This window comes from Jaculus jaculus, chromosome 15, assembly GCF_020740685.1.
Source record: "Jaculus jaculus isolate mJacJac1 chromosome 15, mJacJac1.mat.Y.cur, whole genome shotgun sequence".
NCBI lineage: Eukaryota > Metazoa > Chordata > Mammalia > Rodentia > Dipodidae > Jaculus > Jaculus jaculus.
The window spans coordinates 78,181,519-78,201,198 of record NC_059116.1 but is presented as its reverse complement, the minus strand read 5'-3'; the positions used below and the strand labels follow the sequence as shown (position 1 = coordinate 78,201,198).

General features: G+C 47.7%; 1 pseudogene; it reads right to left on the bottom strand.

The window, feature by feature from the left end:
- Positions 1-2,852: 2,852 nt before the first annotated feature.
- The window catches only part of LOC105944321, an 85,556-nt pseudogene continuing 68,728 nt past the window's right edge, over positions 2,853-19,680 (bottom strand).

Below are 19,680 nucleotides of genomic sequence, written 5' to 3'. Positions count from 1 at the left end.
CTTCACAAACCCGTGTTTCACGGTTTCATTGCAGACACACCCCGCCACCTGCGCCCCGCAAGGGGGAAAAAAAGTATTCGACTTATTTAACTATGAGAGAGAAAGTGAGAGATTGAGAAGAGAAAAGGACCATTGAGGGAATGGCCCCAGCAGGTGACCAAAAGCACGCAAACGGCCCCTTGTGACTCAGGCTCGCCTGCGTCCCAGAGATTCGAACCGGGGTCCTTTGACTTCACAGCCAAAGGCTCTGACCTCTAAGCCATCTCCCGTGTCCCACCAATTGCGTGGCTGGTTTCTCATGCACTGTCTTGCTCCAGCGAGGCTTGACTTTTACTACCCGGTGTGCTGGCATTCAGGATGGAGACACAGGGTGACTGCCTTGTCACGTTGTTCATCCTCTCATCTCTGCGGGCAGTAAAGGCACCTGGCCTGACTTCAAGCACCCCATTTTGATGATACTCAACTGCTCTGATCATTTAAAATAGGACATTCAATGAAAACTATGCCAGGTGGGTCACAGGATACAAACAGGCCTAAATGTTGGTCCTTCAATAGGGATATCCAAGAGAGAAATATGTACGTGCCTTCCATTTGACCCAAAGACATTGCTATCATTTTGTGGCAAGTAAAGATATCATTCCAGTGCCAAAGGCAGGAACCTGTGTGGAAAACTGGAGATGCTGGTGTGCACGTTCCTCTGCAATGTCACCATACAGCATAGCCTTGCCTGTTCTTTTTCTTCCATGACTGTGAGGAGCATGGAAGGCCACAAGAGATTCTAACTGTGTTTACAGTGGACCGTGTGTTACGTACTTAACGTCTTCCCTTGATATCTGTGAACGTGACCCAATGAAGGAGGGGCACGTCCGTGATTATCCAATACTTACTCTTCTGCTCCTTCATTGCCCCTGCTTCCATGGTAGGGTCAGGATGGACCTCTCGAGCCTGCGGGTGTGCACCGAAAGCCCCCGAATACATGTTTGGACTCCGACACACCTCATGTCTTTCTGGAATGGGCTCAGAATTTTGCCCTGGGCCTCAAAGGCATAAAGAATGTCCATACCTGCCTATGGGTTTGATGTCAGTCCTATTTTCGAGAGACTCCTGTGGGTCTACTGCCTCAAAAAGTCGTCGGTCCCCCTGCTAGAAAGGGGCACAGCAGTCACTGGTAGCTTCTCACTTCACCTGGACGCTCTGCATGTCCCATGCCAATGTGACCATGTGAGTCACATGTGTGTCAGGGGCCTCCTTTCCCTAGCACACGGAGAGCCCATGCCTCTTCGTGGCCTTCTCTCTGGCCAAAAAGCTCCCGATTCTCTAACCTAGGGTGAGAGCAAACGCTATCACCCTAGGTTAGAGAATCGGCTCTCTTCAGAAAAAAGGTCAGATTTATATAATTCACAAAGATGGCCGACACAGTGCCATGGGCCAGCCCGAGGCGTTCTTGTGGAAAGGGAGCAATTTCTGCGGGTTCACCCCCTCACTTACGACTGTGGAGCCTAGTCGAATGGGACTGTGTGAAATGTGAGGGAGCAGGGCGCATAGGGTGGGTTTCTCTGGGAATGAGACAGCTCCGCAAAGTGTCCTTTAATTGGCGCCAGGAGGAGGGCCTCCACGAGCGCCAGGCCGGCTGCCTGAGCAGGAGAGCCTGCCTCACATATCAAACGTTCAGAGATTCCAAAATCGTTAAGAATGTCTGAGTCCACGTTCGTGGACTGCTTACATACCGTTGTCACTGGTGGTGGTTAGGCGCCACCTCTTCTGAATCGTGCGTGGATGCTGGTCGGGGTGTCTTGAGAGAGAGCCTGACAAGTCCAGGACTTCAAAGGAGTGGGGTATTCTTCCCCCAAATGACAGAGGCGCGAGGACTGTTGCTTGTGGGTTGAAGGCCACTCCGACAGGCTCTGCAATTCCTTCTTGACCTGTCTTGAATAGGCATTGATTTGCTTACCTTCTATCAGAACGAAATGGCAAAGTACACATGACAGCTGCCGGCCAAGGAGCCCCTGTCTCTTCACAAACCCGTGTTGAGCACGGTTTCATCGCGGACACACCCTGCCCCCCGCCCAACGCAAGGGGGAAAAAAAGTATTCGACTTATGTAACTATGAGAGAGAAAGTGAGAGATTGATAAGAGAGAAGGACCCATGGAGTGAATGGGCCAAGCAGGTGACCAAAAGCACACGAGCGCCCCCTTCTGTCTCGGGCTCGCCTGTGGCCCGGAGATTCGAACTGTGATCCTTTGACTTCACAGTCAAAGGCTCTGCCCTCTAATCCATCTCCCATGTCCCACCAATCGCGTGGCTGGTTTCCCTTGCCCTGTCTTGCTCTAGCGAGGCTTGACTTCTACTACCGGGTGTGCTGGCATTCAGGATGGAGACACAGGGTGACTGCCTTGTCACCTTGTTCATCCTCTCATCTCTGTGGGCAGTAAAGGCCTCTGGCCTGGCTTCAAGCACCCCGTTTTGATGATACTCAACTGCTCTGATCAATGAAAATCAGACATTCAATGAAAACTATGGCAGGTGGGTCACAGGATACAAACAGGCCTAAATGTTGGTCCATCAATAGGGATATCCAAGAGAGAAATATGTATGTGCCTTCCATTTGACCCAAAGACATTGCTATCATATTCTGGCAAGTAGAGATATCATTCCAGTGCCAAATGCAGGAACCTTTGTGGAAAACTGGAGACGGTGGTGTGCACGGTCCTCTGCAATGTCACCATACAGCATAGCCTTGCCTGCTCTTTTTCTTCCACATCACATGGGAACTTCTCATGACTATGAGGAGCATGGAAGGCCACAACAGATTCTAAGTGTGTTCAAAGTGGACCGTGTGTAACGTACTTACCGTCTTCCCGTGATATCTGTGAAAGTGACCCAATGAAGGAGAGGGCACATCCGTGATTATCCAATGCTTATCCTTCTGCTCCTTCTTTGCCCCTGCTTCCATGGTGGGGTCAGGATGGTCTTCCAAAGCCTGCGGGTGGGCACCCAAAGCCTCTGAATACACGTTTGGACCCCGACACACGTCATGTCTTTTTGGAAAGGGCTCAGCAATTTTGCCCTGGGCCTCAAAGTCATAAAGAATGTCCATACCTGCTATGGGTTTGATGTCAGTCCTATTTTTGAGAGACTCCTGGGTGTCTACTGCCTCAAAAAGACATTGGTCCTTCTGCTAGAAAGGGGCACAGCACTCCCTGGTAGCTTCTCACTTCACCTGGAAGCTCTGCATGTCCCATGCGGATGTGACCATTTGAGTCACATGTGTGTCAGGGGCCTCCTTACCCTAGCACACGGAGAGCCCCTGCCTCTTCGTGGCCTTCTCTCTGGCCAAAAAGCTCCCGATTCCCTAACCTAGGGGGAGAGCGAACGATATCACCGTAGATTAGAGAATCGGCTCTCTTCAGAAAATGGGTCAGATTTATAGAATTCACAAAGATGGCCGACGCACGGCCATGGGCCAGTCCGAGGCCTTCTTGTGGAAAGGGAGTAATTTCTGCAGGTTCAGCCTGTCCCTTACAACTGGGGAGCCTAGTGGAACGGGACTGTGTGAAATTGAGGGAGCACAGTGCGGAGGGTGTGTTTTTCTGGGAATGAGACAGCTCCGCATGTGTCCTTTAATTGGCGGCAGGAGGAGGGCCTCCATGAGCGCCAAGCCGGCTGCCTGAGCAGGAGAGCCTGCCTCACATATCAAACGTTCAGAGATTCCAAAATCGTCAAGAACGTCTGAGTCCACGTTTGTGGACTGCTCACTTACCCTTGTCACTGGTGGTGGTTAGGCGCCACCTCTTCTGAAACGTGCGTGGATGCTGGTCGGGGTGTCGTGAGAGAGAGCCTGACAAGTCCAGGACTTCAAAGGAGTGGGGTATTCTTCCCCCAAATGACAGAGGCGCGAGGACTGTTGCTTATGGGTTGAAGGCCACTCCGACAGGCTCTGCAATTCATTTTTGACCTGTCTTGAATAGGAATAGATTTGCTTATGCTCTGTCAGAATGAAATGGCAAAGTACACATGACAGCTGCCGGCCAAGGAGGCCCTGTGTCTTCACAAACCCGTGTTGAGCACGGTTTCATAGAGGACACACCTCAACCCCCCGCCCCCTGCAAGGGGGAAAATAAAGTATTCGACTTATTTAACTATGAGAGAGAAAGTGAGAGATTGACAAGGGAAAAGGACCCATTGAGGGAATGGGCCCAGCAGGTGACCAAAAGCACATGAGCGGCCCCTAGTTTCTCGGGCTCGCCTGCTTCCCAGAGATTCGAACCGGGTCCTTTGACTTCACAGTCAAAGGCTCTGACCTCTAAGCCGTCTACCGTGTCCCACCAATCCCTTGGCTTGTTTCCCTTGCTCTGTCTTGCTCCAGCGCGGCTTTACTTGTCCTAAAGGGTGTGCTAGCATTCAGGGTGGAGTCACAGGGTGGCTTCCGTGTCACCTTGTTCATCCTCTCATCTCTGCGGGCAGTAAAGACACATGGGCTGACTTCAAGCACCCCGTTGTGATGATTCTCAACTGCTCTGATCATTTAAAATAGGACATTCAAATAAAACTATGCCAGGTGGGTCAAAGGATACAAACAGGCCTAAATGTTGGTCCTTCAATAGGGATATCCAAGAGAGAAATATGTACGTGCCTTCCATTTGACCCAAAGACATTGCTATCATTTTGTGGCAAGTAAAGATATCATTCCAGTGCCAAAGGCAGGAACCTGTGTGGAAAACTGGAGACGCTGGTGTGCAGGGTCCTCTGCAATGTCACCATACTGCATAGCCTTGCTGCTCTTTTTCTTCCATGTCACATGGGAACTTCTCATGACTCTGAGGAGCATGGAAGGCTACAACAGATTCCAACTGCATTCACAGTGGACCGTGTGTTCCGTACTTATCGTCTTCCCTTGATATCTGTGAATGTGACCCAATGAAGTTGGGGGCACGTCCGTGATTAACTAATACTTACCCTTCTGCTCCTTCATTGCCCCTGCTTCCATGGTCGGGTCAGGATGGTCCTCCAGAGCCTGTGAGTGGGCCCCCAAATCCTCCGAATACACGTTTCCACCCCAACACACCTCATGTCTTTCTGGAATGGGCTCAGCAATTTTCCCTAGGCCTCAAAGGCATAAAGAATGTCCATACCTGCTATGGGTTTGATGTCAGTCCTATTTTCGAGAGACTCCTGGGTGTCTACTGCCTCCTTTAATTGGCGGCAGGAGGAGGGCCTCCATGAGCGCCAAGCCGGCTGCCTGAGCAGGAGAGCCTGCCTCACATATCAAACGTTCAGAGATTCCAAAATCGTCGAGAACGTCTGAGTCCACATTCGTGGACTGCTCACTTACCCTTGTCACTGGTGGTGGTTAGGCGCAACCTCCTCTGAAACCTGCGGGGATGCTGGTCGGGATGTCTTGATAGAGAGCCTGCCAAGTCCAGGACTTCCAAGGAGCGGGGTATTCTTCCCCCCAATGACAGAGGCGCGAGGACTGTTGCTTGTGGGTTGAAGGCCACTCCGACAGGCTCTGCAATTCCTTCTTGACCTGTCTTGAATAGGCATTGATTTGCTTACCTTCTATCAGAACGAAATGGCAAAGTACACATGACAGCTGCCGGCCAAGGAGCCCCTGTCTCTTCACAAACCCGTGTTGAGCACGGTTTCATCGCGGACACACCCTGCCCCCCGCCCAACGCAAGGGGGAAAAAAAAAGTATTCGACTTATGTAACTATGAGAGAGAAAGTGAGAGATTGAGAAGAGAGAAGGACCCATGGAGTGAATGGGCCAAGCAGGTGACCAAAAGCACACGAGTGCCCCCTTCTGTCTTGGGCTCGCCTGCGGCACGGAGATTCGAACTGTGATCCTTTGACTTCACAGTCAAAGGCTCTGCCCTCTAAGCCATCTCCCATGTCCCACCAATCGCGTGGCTGGTTTCCCTTTTTCCCTTGCCCTGTCTTGCTCCAGCGAGGGTTGACTTCTACTATCGGGTGTGCTGGCATTCAGGATGGAGCCACAGGGTGGGTGCCTTTTCACCTTGTCCATCCTCTTATCTCTGCGGGCAGTAAAGGCACCTGGCCTGACTTCAAGCACCTCGTTTTGATGATACTCAACTGCTCTGGTCATTGAAAATCGGACATTCAATGAAAACTATGCCAGGTGTGTCAAAGGATACAAACAGGCCTAAATGTTGTTCCTTCAATAGACATTTCCAAAGAGAAATATGTACATGCCTTCCATTATTTGACCCAAAGACATTGCTATCATTTTCTGGCAAGTAGAGATATCATTCCAGTGCCAAAGGCAGGAAGCTGTGTGCAAAACTGGAGATGGTGGTGTGCAGGGTCCTCTGCAATGTCACCATACAGCATAACCTTGCCTACTCTTTTTCTTCCACATCACATGGGAACTTCTCATGACTGTGAGGAGCATGGAAGTCCACAACAGATTCTAACTGTGTTCACCGTGGACCATGTGTTACGTACTTATCGTCTTCCCTTGATATCTGTGAACGTGACCCAATGAAGGAGGGGGCACGTCCGTGATTATCCAATACTTACCCTTCTGCTCCTTCATTGCCCCTGCTTCCATGGGTGGGTCAGGGTGGTCCTCCAGAGGTTGCAGGTGGGCACCCAAAGCCTCCGAATACACGTTTGGACCCCGACACACCTCATGTCTTTCTGGAATGGGCTCTGCAATTTTTCCCTGGGCCTCAAAGGCATAAAGAATGTCCATACCTGCCTATCGTTTTTATGTCACTGCTAATTTCGAGAGACTCCTGGGTGTCTACTGCCTCAAAACGATGTCGGTCCTCCTGCTAGAAAGGGGCACAGCACTCCCTGGTAGCTTCTCACTTCACCTGGAAGCTCTGCATGTCCCATGTTGATGTGACCATTTGAGTCACATGTGTGTCAGGGGCTTCCTTTCCCTAGAACACGGAGAGCCCCTGCCTCTTCGTGGCCTTCTCTCTGGTCATAAAGCTCCCAATTCTCTAACCTAGGGTGAGAGCGAACGCTATCGCTGTATGTTAGAGAATTGGCTCTCTTCAGAAAAAGGGTCAGATTTATAGAATTCACATAGATGGCCGACGCACAGCCATGGGCCAGCCCGAGGCGTTCTTGTGGAAAGGGACCAATTTCTGCAGGTTCACCCCGTCCCTTACAACTGGGGACCTTAGTGGAATGGGACTGTGTGAAATGTGAGGGAGCACAGCGCGGAGGGTGTGTTTCTCTGGGAATGAGACAGCTCCGCAAAGTGTCCTTGAATTGGTGGCAGGCAGAGGGCCTCCCCGAGCACCAGGCCGGCTGCTAGAGCAGGAGAGCCTGCCTCACATATCAAACGTTCAGAGATTCCAAAATCGTCGAGAACGTCTGAGTCCACGTTCGTGGACTGCTCACTTCCCTTTGTCACTGATGATGATTAGGTGCCACCTCTACTGAAACGAGCGGGGATGCTGGTCGGGGTTTCTTTAGAGGGAGCCTGACAACTCCAGGATTTCAAAGGAGTGGGGTTTTCTTTTTGCCCCCAATGACAGGAGCGAGGACTCTTGCTTGTGCATTGAAGGCCACTCCCACAAGCTCTGCCATTCCTTCTTGACCTGTCATGAATACGAATTGATTTGCTTAATTTCTATCAGAATAAATTTGTGAAGTACACATGACCTGTGCCGGCCATGGAGGCCCTCTCTCTTCACAAACCTGTGTGGAGCACGTATGCATCGCACCCCCCCTCCCACGCAAGAGGGGAAAAAGGTATTTGATTTATTTACTATGAGAGATAATGTTAGAGATTGACAAGAGCAAAGGACCACTTCAGGAAAGGGGCCCACGAGGTGACTTAGAACACATATGCGCCCCCTTGTGTTTCGGGCTTGCCTGCATCCCGGAGGTTCTAACCGGGGTGCTTCGACTTCAGAGTCAAAAGCTCTAGCCTCTAAGCCACCACCCGCTTCTTGCCGTGCCTGTGGACGATGTCCTTTGCCCTTGCTTGCTCCAGCGAGTCTTGAATAATAGTACCGGGTGAGCTGGGATTCAGGATGGAGACACAGCGTGGCTGCCTTGTCACTTTCGTCCTCTCATCTCTGCTGGCAGTAAGGGTGCCTGCCCCAACTTCAAGCTCCCCGTCCATGTTGATGGTACTCAACAGCTCTGATCATTGAAAATCAGAGATTCAATGAAAACTATGCAAGATGGGTCAAAGGTTACAAACTGGCCTAAATGTGTGTCCTTCCACAGGGGAATCCCAGAGAGAAACATGTACGGTATGTGACTTCCATTTGACACAAAGACATTGCTATCATGTTCTGCCAATAAAGATATCATTCCAGTGCCAAAGACAGGAACCTGTTTGGGAAAGTGGGGACGCTGGTGTGCAGTGTCCTCTGCAATGTCACCATCATCATAGCCATGCCTGCTCTCTTTCTTCCACGTCACATGGGAACTTCTCATGATTGTGCAGATAATGGAAGACCACAACACATTGTCACTGAGTTCACAGTGGACCGTGTGTTATGTACTTACCATCTTTCCCTTGATATGTGTGAGCGTGACTCAATGAATGCGGGACACATCTGTGATCATCCAGTTCTTACCCTTGTGCTCCTTCATTCCACCTGATTCCATTGTTGGGTCCAGATGGTCCTCCAGAGCCTGTGAGTGGGCACCCAAACCCTCCGAATACACGTTTGGACTCCGACACACCTCATTCTTTCTGGAATGGGCTCAGCAATTTTGCCCTGGGCCTCAAAGGCATAAAGAATATTGATACCTGCCTATGGTTTTGATGTCAGTCCTATTTTTGAGAGACTCCTGTGTGTCTACTGCCTCAAAAAGACGTCAGTCCTCCTGCTAGAAAGGGGCACAGGACCCCCTGGTAGGTTCTCAGTTCACCTGGAAGCTCTGCACGTCCCATGCGGATGTGTCCATTTGAGTCACATGTCTGTCAGGGGCCTCCTTTCCCTAGCACATGCAGATCCCCTGCCTCTTTGTGGCCTTCTCTCTGGCCTAAAAGCTCCTGATTCTCTAACCTAGGGTGAGAGTGAACGATATCACCCTAGGTTAGAGAATCGGATCTCTTCAGAAAAAGGGTCAGATTTATAGAATTCACAAAGATAGCCGACTCATGGCCATGGGCCAGCCCAAGTCGTTCTTGTTGAAGTTGAGCAATTTGTGAGAGTTCCCCCCCTTACTTACAAGTGGGGAACCTACTGGAATGGGACTGTGTGAAATGTGAGAGAGCAGGGCGCGGAGGGTGTGTTTCTCTGGGAAGGAGACAACTCCACAAGGTTTCCTTTAATTGGCTGCAGGAGGAGGGCCTCCAGAGTGCCAGGCCGGCTGCCTGAGCAGGAGAGCCTGCCTCACATATCAAATGTTCAGAGATCCAAAATCGTTGAGAATGTCTGAGTCCAGGTTCGTGGACTGCTCACTTACCCTTGTCACTGGTGATGATTAGGTGGCACCTCTGCTGAAATGTGCGGGGATGCTGTTTGGTTTGTCTTGCGAGAGAGAGCCTGACAACTCCAGGACTTCAAAGTAGCGGGGTTTTCTTTTGCCCCAATGACAGACGCACGAGGAAAGTTGCTTGTGGGTTGAATGCCACTCCGACAGGCTCTGAAATTCCTTCTTGACCTGTCTTGAATAGGAATTGATTTGCTTACCTTCTATCAGAATGAAGTGGTGAAGTGCACATGACAGCTGCCGGCCAAGGAGGCCCTCTCTCTTCACAAACCCGTGTTGAGCACGTTTTCTTCTTGGACACCACCCCCGCCACCGCCCCATGCAAGGGGGAAAAAATGTATTTGACATATTTAACTATGAGAAAGAAAGTGAGAGACTGAGAAGAGAAAAGGACCCAATCTGGGAATGGGCCCAGTAGGTCACCAAAAATACATGAGCGCCCCCTTGTGTCTCGGGCTTGCCTGCATCCCGGAGGTTCGAACCAGGGTCCTTTGACTTCAGAGTCAAAGGCTCTAACCTCTAGGATATTTCCCGTTTCCCACCAAGCCCGTGGCTGGTTTCCCTTGCCCTGTCTTTCTCCAGCAACGCTTGAATTCTAGTACCGGGTGTGCTGGCATTCAGGATGGAGCAACAAGGTGGCTACCTTGTCACGTTCATCCTCTCATCTCTACTGGCAGTAAAGGCACCTGCCCTGACTTCAAGCACACAGTTTTGATGATCCTCAACTGCTCTGATCATTGACAATCGGACATTCAATGAAAACTATGCCAGGTGGGTCAAAAGATACAAACAGGCCTAAATGTTTGTCCTTCAAGAGGGATATCAAAGAGAGAAATATGTATGTGACTTCCATTTGACCCAAAGACATTGCTATCATTTTCTGGAAAGTAAAAATATCATTCCAGTGCCAAAGGCAGGAAGCTGTGTGCAAAACTGGAGACGCTGGTGTGCAGGGTCCTCTGCAATGTGACCATACAGCATAGCCATGCCTGCTCTTTTTCTTCCACGTCACATGGGAACTTCTCATGACTGTGAGGAGCATGGAAGACCACAACAGATTCTAACTGTGTTCACCGGGGACCTTGTGTTACATACTTATGGTCTTCCCTTGATATCTGTGAACGTGACCCAATGAAGGAGGGGCACGTCCGTGATTATCCAATACTTACCCTTCTGCTCCTTCATTGCCCCTGCTTCCATGGTAGGGTCAGGATGGACCTCCCGAGCCTGCGGGTGTGCACCGAAAGCCCCCGAATACATGTTTGGACTCCGACACACCTCATGTCTTTCTGGAATGGGCTCAGCAATTTTGCCCTGGGCCTCAAAGGCATAAAGAATGTCCATACCTGCCTATGGGTTTGATGTCAGTCCTATTTTCAAGAGACTCCTGTGTGTCCACTGCCTCAAAATGACATCGGTCCTCCTGCTAGAAAGGGGCACAGGACACCTTGGTAGGTTCTCCCTTCACCTGGGAGCTCTCCATGTCCCATGCAGATGTGACCATTTGAGTCAATTGTCTGTCAGGGGCCTCCTTTCCCTAGCACACAGAGAGCACTTGTCTCTTCGTGGCCTTCTCTCTGTCTTAAAAGCTCCCAATTCTCTAACATAGGGTGAGAGCGAACGATGTCACCCTAGGTTAGAGAATAGACTCTCTTCAGAAAAAGGGTCAGATTTATAGAATTCACGAAGATGGCCGACGTATGACCATGGGCCAGCCCGAGGCGTTCTTGTGGAAAGGGACCAATTTCTGTGGGTTGCCCCCCTCACTTACAAGTGGGGAGCCTACTGGAATGGGACTGTGTGAAATGTGATGGAGCAGGGCGTGGAGGGTGTGTTTCACTGGGATAGAGACAGCTCCGCAAAGTGTCCTTTAATTGGCTGCAGGAGGAGGGACTCCATGAGTGCCAGGCCGGCTGCCTAAGCAGGAGAGCCTGCCTCACATATCAAACGTTCAGAGATTCCAAAATCGTTGAGAAAATCTGAATCCACGTTCATGGACTGCTCACTTACCCTTGTCACTGGTGATGATTAGGTGCCACCACTGCTGAAACGAGCGGGGATGCTGGTTGGGGTGTCTTGAGAGGAAGCCTTACAACTCCAGGACTTCAAAAGAGTGGGGTTTTCTTTCCGCCCAATGACAGAGGCGCAAGGACTCTTGCTTGTGCGTTGAAGGCCACTGTCACGGGCTCTGCAATTCCTTCTTTACCTGTCTTGAATAGGAATCGATTTGCTTACCTTCTATCAGAATAATATTGTGAAGTACACATGACAGGTGCCAGCCAAGATGGCCCTCTCTCTTCACAAACCTGTGTTGAGCACGTTTTCATCGCCCCCCCACCCCTCACGCAAGGGGGGAAAAAAGTATTTGACTTATTTAACTATGAGAGAGAAAGTGAGACATTGACAAAAGAAAAGGGCCCCTTCAGGAAACGGGCCCACCAGGTGACTTAGAACACACAAGCGCCTCCCTGTGTCTTGGGCTTGTCTGTGTCCCGGAGGTTCGAACCGGGTACCTTCCACTTCAGTGTTAATAGCTCTAACCTCTAAGCCATTTCCCGCTCCTTGCTGTGCCCGTGGCTGATGTCCTTTGCCCTTGCTTGCTACAGCCAGGCTTGAATTCTAGTACCGAGTGAACTGGCATTCAGGGTGGAGCCACAGCGTGGCTGCCTTGTCATGTTCATCCTCTCATCTCTGCTGGCAGTAAAGGTGCCTGCCCTGACTTCAAGCTTCTTGTCCGTGTTGATGATACTCAACTGCTCTGATCATTGAAAATCGGAGATTCAATGAAAAGTATGCAAGATGTGTCAATGATTACAAACAGGCCTGAATGTTTGTCCTTCAACAGGGATATCCTAGATAGAAATATGTACGTGACTTCCATTTGATCCAAAGACATTGCTATCATTTTCTAGCAAGTAAAGATGTCATTCCAGTGCCAAAGACAGGAACCTGTTTGGAAAACTGGAGACGCTGTTGTGCAGTGTCCTCTGCAATGTCACTATCAAGCATAGCCGTGCCGAGTGAGCCCCTACCTGAAAAAATATGTAAATCAGAAAACATCCGGCAGTCATGATCTCTAGCAAGTATCTCTACAATTTGAGCAATCCTCCCAGCCAGGTCGCTGGCTATCTGACTGATCTTTCCACAAAACTAGGATCTTCGTGGTCCCTGTCATTGAGGCCTGGCTGTGACTTGAATTACCTTTGCTGCCACCTCATTTCCTTTTGTCACATAGTGCAGATTGAAGCCTTGCTGGCTCTGAACACCCAAGATATCCTTCTACAGGCAGGGTCCCACATGGAGTTCCACATGCATGAGCTCCTATCTGCAACTGTTGCTTTAACCTGTGTCCCATAGCACTGACACAGACACAAACCAGCACAGCAATCCCAGGCAGAATCTGCATCTCCCACAGCAGAGCATTGGCCATTTACTATTGAATACTCAGATCGATATTCCATAGAGCAAACACAAAATATATCCTGACAAAACCCAGTTAATGTTCTACACATAATAGTTCCATTTTGTTGTTAACGTTATAAGCAAGTGGAAAGTGAGAAATAAAAGTTCTAGTACAGATTTCTCACAGAAATTTCCCAAGTCTACTATTTACCCAGTTTTCAAATGTGCACAGTTCACAAGTTGAGGAGAGTTGCATGAAGAAAGTGGATAATTAAGGAGAAAACAGATTATGCCTTCTGCCAGGAGAAAGAGAGGACTCAAGAGTACACTCACCCTCTGACATTCCCACGCCAAATGCACCATAAATGATAAAAAGAAATTTTTGAGGTTTCTCATATGCCTTGTCTTATGAATTGACAGAATGAAACCCACAAAAGAGAGGAAAGGTTCAGGTTCTGATCCACTCTGTTAGCTTGTGTCTCTTGATGGGTGAATTAAGGCCATTAATATTTAGGGTAATGACTGTGAGGTTTGATTTGATCCCTGCCATATTGTGTTGATATATGTGGTTTGGTGTTTTCATGGACTTTGAAGTTTTTTGTGCCCTCTCTGAGTTTGATTATTGTGATCTGCTTCTTGTAGGCATTTGACATTGATTATTTGATTCTTCTGCATGGAGAATTTCCTGAAATACTCTCTATGGGTTCGGTTTTGTGTTCATATAATTGTAAAGCTAAGTTTTGTCGTGGAAAGTTTTTCTTTCACCATCTATTATAAGGGATACTTTTGCTGGGTAAAGTAGGTTGGATTGGAAGCCATAGGCTCTTAGACTTTGCAGTGTTCCATTCCAGGCCCTTCTGGCTTTCAGGGTTTCCATTGAGAAGTCTGAAGTAATTCTAATGGGGTTACTTTAAAAGTGATGTGCTGTTTCTCCCTAGCTGCTTTTAGGATTTTCTCTTTGGTGTCATTGTTTAGAGCCTTAATGACAATATGTCTTGGAGAGTTTCTCCTTTGGTCCAATCTGCTCGGAGTTCTGTTACCTTCTCGTATCATGATGGGTCTTTCTTTTGAGAGAATGGGAAAGTTCTCTTTGAATAATTTATTTTTTCCCAAGGTAAGCTCTTACTCTAGCTCAGGCTGGCCTGGAATTCACTATGTAGTCTCAGGATGGCCTGGAACTCACAGCAATCTTCCTATCTCTGCCTCCGGAGTGCTGGGATTAAAGTTGTGTGCCACCATGCCCAGCCTTCTTTGATTATGTTGTTAAATAACTTCCCCATGCCTTTGGTCTGAATTTCTTCCCCTTCTGGTATTCCCATGATCCGGATGTTAGGATGCTTATGAGTATCCCACAATTCCCTCATGTTCTGTTCACAGAAATTTTTGAACTTATTGAAACTTTTGAACTCTTGAACTGTTTCTTCTGCCTTATCTTTCGGATCTGAGTTTCTATCCTCCACATAGTTGACTCTATTCTTAAGAGCTTCTAAAGAGTTTTGGGCTTGTTCAATTAGGTTTGCATTTTCTACTACTTTTGTATGTATAGTTTCCATCCCTCTTTCAACTTCCCTTTTCACATCAATTTCTGATTTTCTTGATGCTTCTTGGAATTCATACTTGCATTTCTTTATGTCTTCATTTAGCATCACCAGCTGATTTTTGAGGTCCTCTTTTTTTTTCACTCTCCTTCATATCTTTTAACTGTCTTTGAACTCCTATTTTCTTATCTATTAGGTCTAGTCTAATGATGGAAGCATCCACATGATTATTGGTCCTTTGTTGCTTTTCTGCAAGTTCTACCAGTAGCTTCATCAGGGTTGCATTGCTTATACCTTCATTTTGGTGTTCTGATCCTAATGTCTCTTCTATGTTTTGATTAGAGACATCCATTTTAGGACTGGGTGATCTTAGTGGATTTATTTGCATTTGAATTTTCATGTTATTTCTTTTGCGTTGTGGTCTGCCCATCACAGTGTATGGGCAAGGAGAGTAGGACTGTGGTCTCAATGGCTGGGGGAAGTGGTGCCTCTTGGGGCAGAGTGCCTGAGCTCACATGTGGGCAAGTGTATGGGCAGAACAGTCATGAGCTCTCATGTGGGTGGGCAGATCAGCCTGAACTTGCACACTCAGCAAGCAGATGGGGGGCTTGAGCCTGAGCTTGCACAGGTGGATGGGCAGAGCTTGCCTGATCTTGCACAGTGGACAGGCAGAGCAGGCCTGAGGTTGTGCGTGGGCAGGTGGAACAGGCCTGAGCTCACATGTGGGCAGGTTGAATGGGCCTGAGCTCATGCATGGACAGGCGGTCAGCACGGCCTGAGCTCACACATGTGGCAGGCAGATGGGGGATTGGGCCTGAGCTGGCATGGACGGATGGGCAGAGCAGACCTGAACTCATGCGCGGGCAGGTAGAATGGGCCTGAACTCGCACATAGACAGGAGGCCAGAGCAGCAAGCAGGCAGTTAGGTGGAGTGGGCTGAGCTCATGCACACGTGGTGGCAGATGGGCAGACCAGACCTGAGCTCATGTGGACCAGTGGGCAGAGGTCACACGTGGGTGGGGGTAGCTGGGTGATTGAACTATGCTGGCCTGGGTCCCTTTTCCTGCAGTATGTGCAGGAGTATCCTGAGGCTGGGACTATGGCTAGGGCATCTGCTTGGGAGTATTGGGGGACTGGTGCACTACCCAAGAGCAAGGGAATCAGCCAATTCCCTTTTCGTTCCCCTCTTCACTCTCCCACTGGTGATCTATTAGAGATTGTTCCCCCTTAAAAGACCCAGTGAACCCTTAATGCCTTTCCTTTCCTTCCCAGGAGGTGTGGAGTGGTTAGGTGAATGCCATCTTGACCGGAAATGACAAATCTCACTTTTAAACACAGTGCTCCTGACCCTCTGTAACTTCAACCTCCACCTCCATGGGTTTGTTGTTATTGTTGTTTGGGTTTTTTTTTCTTTTCTTTTCTTTTTGAGGTAGGGTCTCACTCTAGCTCAGGCTGACCTGGGATTCACTCTGTAGTCTCAAGGTGGCCTTGAACTCTCATTGATCCTCTACCTCTGTCTCCTGAGTGCTGGGATTAAAGGTGTGCATCACCACGCCCAGCTTCTCCACCTGTATTTTTTTTTTTAATTTTTATTTATTTATTTGAGAGCGACAGACACAGAGAGAAGGACAGAGAGAGGGAGAGAGAGAGAATGGGCGCGCCAGGGCTTCCAGCCTCTGCAAACGAACTCCAGACGCGTGCACCCCCTTGTGCATCTGGCTAACGTGGGACCTGGGGAACCGAGCCTCGAACCGGGGTCCTTAGGCTTCACAGGCAAGCACTTAACCGCTAAGCCATCTCTCCAGCCCAAATTGTTTCTTAAATATTGTATTTTATTTGGAGGTAACGTTTCCTTATTTTTAAAAGATGCATATTGGGCCAGGTGTGGTGGTGCATGTCTTTAATCCCAGCACTCAGGAGACAGGGGTAGGAGGACCACAGTAAGTTCAAGGCCACCCTAAGACTACATAGTGAATTACAGGTCAGCCTGGGCTAGAGTGAGACACCCTACATTGAAAAAACAAAAAGAAAAAAAAAAGGTGCACATTGAAGAAGTTTTTTTGTGTGTTTAACAAAAACCAGGGTCTGGTGTAGTCTAGGATAGCCTTTCTGTGTAGCTCAGTATGACTTTGAACCTCTGATCATCTTGTTAGCTCCTGAGAGCTGGGATACAGCCATAAACCACAATATCAGTTGTACTAAGTGTTCAAAAAATCAGGGCCTTGGGCTGGAGAGATGGCTTAGCAGGTGAGAACTTGCCTGTGAAGCTTAAGGACCCCGGTTCAGGCTTAGTTCCCCAGGACCCATGTTAGCCAGATGCACAAGGGGGTGCACACATCTGGAGTTCATTTGCAGAGGCTGGAGGCCCTGGCGCACCCATTCTTTCTCTCTCTCTCTCTTCCTTTTTCTCTTTCTGTGTCACTCTCAAATAAATAAGAATGAACAATTTGTTTTTTAAAAAATCAGGGCCCTGTGTGTTCTAGGCAGGTGCTCTACCAATTGAACTATATTCCTAGCCCAAAACCCATATGTAGATGACTGCATATATATATATATATATATATATATATATATATATATATATATATATATATATATATTAGTTTATATAATATACATATATTAGTCATTTTGCATTGCTGTAACCAAAATACCTGACACTTGAAGAGTTTTTCTCCTTTATGCCTGAAAAAGAATCCATTCTGAGGATAAACCATAGTTTTTTGATGCATTCCTCTGTTATTGATTCTATAACTTAGCTACTGTGAATAATAATTCAATAAATATTGATGTACAAGATTCACTGTAATATGTTGACTTGGCATCTTTTGGGTAAGTAAAGAGTATTGGTGTGTCATAGAGCAAACCAACAATTCAAATAGGCTGCCTCACAGCAGAAACCAAGTCAAGCTGAAGTCCCTGGGACATTCAAGAATTTTGTTTGAATCCCCTAGATGCACACTCCAGGTGATCAGATGACATGCCTCTGAGAGCCATTGCCATTGGTAGCATTAGGTTTCTTTATCTTTTGAGGGTTTAACTGCAGGCAGCTTGGCTGGCAGTGGAGTCTCCAGCAATTATTTATTATTTCTATGACCTTAGGAGGGGGTCTTCCAGAAGCTTTGTGCAACACCGAATTGCCACCTGTAAAGAAAGAGAGTTTTCAATTTTAGTAATATCTGCTACTTATTTTTAAGAAGTGCAGTCCTTTGTTTAGGTCTGTCACAAAAGCCGTGTTCTAAAGCAGGTATGGCAGCACATACCTTTCACTTCAGCTGTGACAAAAATGAGGTAAGAAAATCCCTATGAGTTTGAGACTTAGATGAATTATAGCATGAGCTCCAGGTTGGGTTATAGTGAGACCCTTTTCAAAATTTCCCAAATGAAGGCTGGAGAGATGGCTCAATGATTAAGGCATTTACCTGCAAAGCCTAAGGACCTGAGTTTGATTCCCCAATACTCACATAAAAAGCCATATGCACAAAGTGGTGCAAACAGTGGAATTCATTTACAGTGGCTGGAAGGGCTGGTGCACCCATTCTCTCTGCCTGCCTCTCTTCTCTTTTATTAAAAATAATAAATGAATAAGCAATATTTTAAAAGCTCCCAAATGAATAAAAAAAAAAAAAGCTATGTCCTTCACAGATGGTTTTGGAGTTGAAGGTGCCATCGCCATCTTTCCTCTGTGAACACCCCCTTCACTCAGGAATGTCCATCACGTACCTTGGACCCACTATTGTTTCTGACTATCTTCGCTCTCAAATGTCGCTGCGTCTTGTTTCCAAAGGCCTTTGCTGCAGTTGGCGCTTCACAATCAACACCAGACAGCTCAATTACTGTGACACGTCAAGCTGAAGCTTCATATGATGTTTTTACAATCTCTGCACCACATAAGTACAGGACATTACGCTATCATATGTTAATGGCTGAATGAAAAATCCCCAGTGTGTAAGTGAACAGACACTGATGCTGTGCACAAAGAAGCAGAAGACCCGGCATAAAGCCCCTTTCTATGATAGTGTTCTGTCGCCATCTGCTGACAGAGCTGCGCATCACACCTGCCAGAAACGGAGGGCTCACTGCATACAGGGAGGCAGGCAAAAAGCTGGAGCTGTTAGCCATCAAGCAATGCGGGTGACAGCATAATAAGCAATAATCACAGCATGCTGTCATTGTGGAGAGAGACTGGGGAATATCTACTTGCATCTTTTCCTGAGCGTGTAGAAAAACTGACGAGAGACTAGAGAGGCATGGAAATGACCTGTGAATGAAGGAGGGAGCCAGGGGCTGCAGTGGGTGTTGACGGAGGGGTCCAGCTTTGACTTGGATCCAAAATTTTTGAAGCTGTAAAACATTTAGATCTTTATATTTAACCCTTGTTTACTTCTTTGTATGTTGATCATTTTCATTTTCTCATATTTATTTCGTTTTCCCAGACATGTTTTTATGCCATATTTTAAGTGCTCTCTTTTGTTGAAAATTGTCATTAATTTTTCCTTTTCAAAATCCATCATAGATAACAATTCATATGCAATCATGTTGTGTTGTTTACTTAATGGTGACAACAGCTTTCTCATTGATTGTCTTGGGCCTTTCAGATAATACTGTCTCATCTACTAAGGGAAAGGATTTACTATAGCATACTGTATTGGCAAAAGCCTTCAACATAACATCAAAAACACCTGAGTATGGTTCTGGCATGTGACCGAACAGGGGTCCCCTTCCACCTTCTAATTTGTGTTCACCAAAGGGTTTTATTTTATTTTTTATTTGTTTGAGAGACACAGAGTCAGACAGAAGGAGACAGAGAGAATGGGAGCACCAAGTCCTCAAGCCACTGTTAACAAACTCCAGACACCTGAGCCATCTTGTGCATTTTGCTTACGTGGGTCCTGGGGAATCAAACCTAGGTTCTTTGGCTTTGCAGGCAAGGGCCTTCACTGCTAAGCCATCTCTCCAGCCCCAGTACAGGGTTTTAAAATATCATCTTGAATCTGAACTTGGTGGCACATGTCTTTACTCCTAGCACTCTGAAGGCTAAGATAGGAAGATCGCTGAGTTTGAGCCCTGCCTGGAGCTACAGAATGACTTCCAGGTCAGCTTAGATTAGAGCAAGGCCCTACCTGGCAAAACCCTAAGTAAATAATTACAAATTATAATTACAATTATATATAAATTATAATTAAATTATAATGCTCCATTCTGAGCACAATCTGGCGCTATGCCTGATATTGTCCCAACAGGTGGGGAAACTATGAGTGTCACGTGCAGTGCCCAGTTCTACTGTAGTCCAAGTGTCACTCT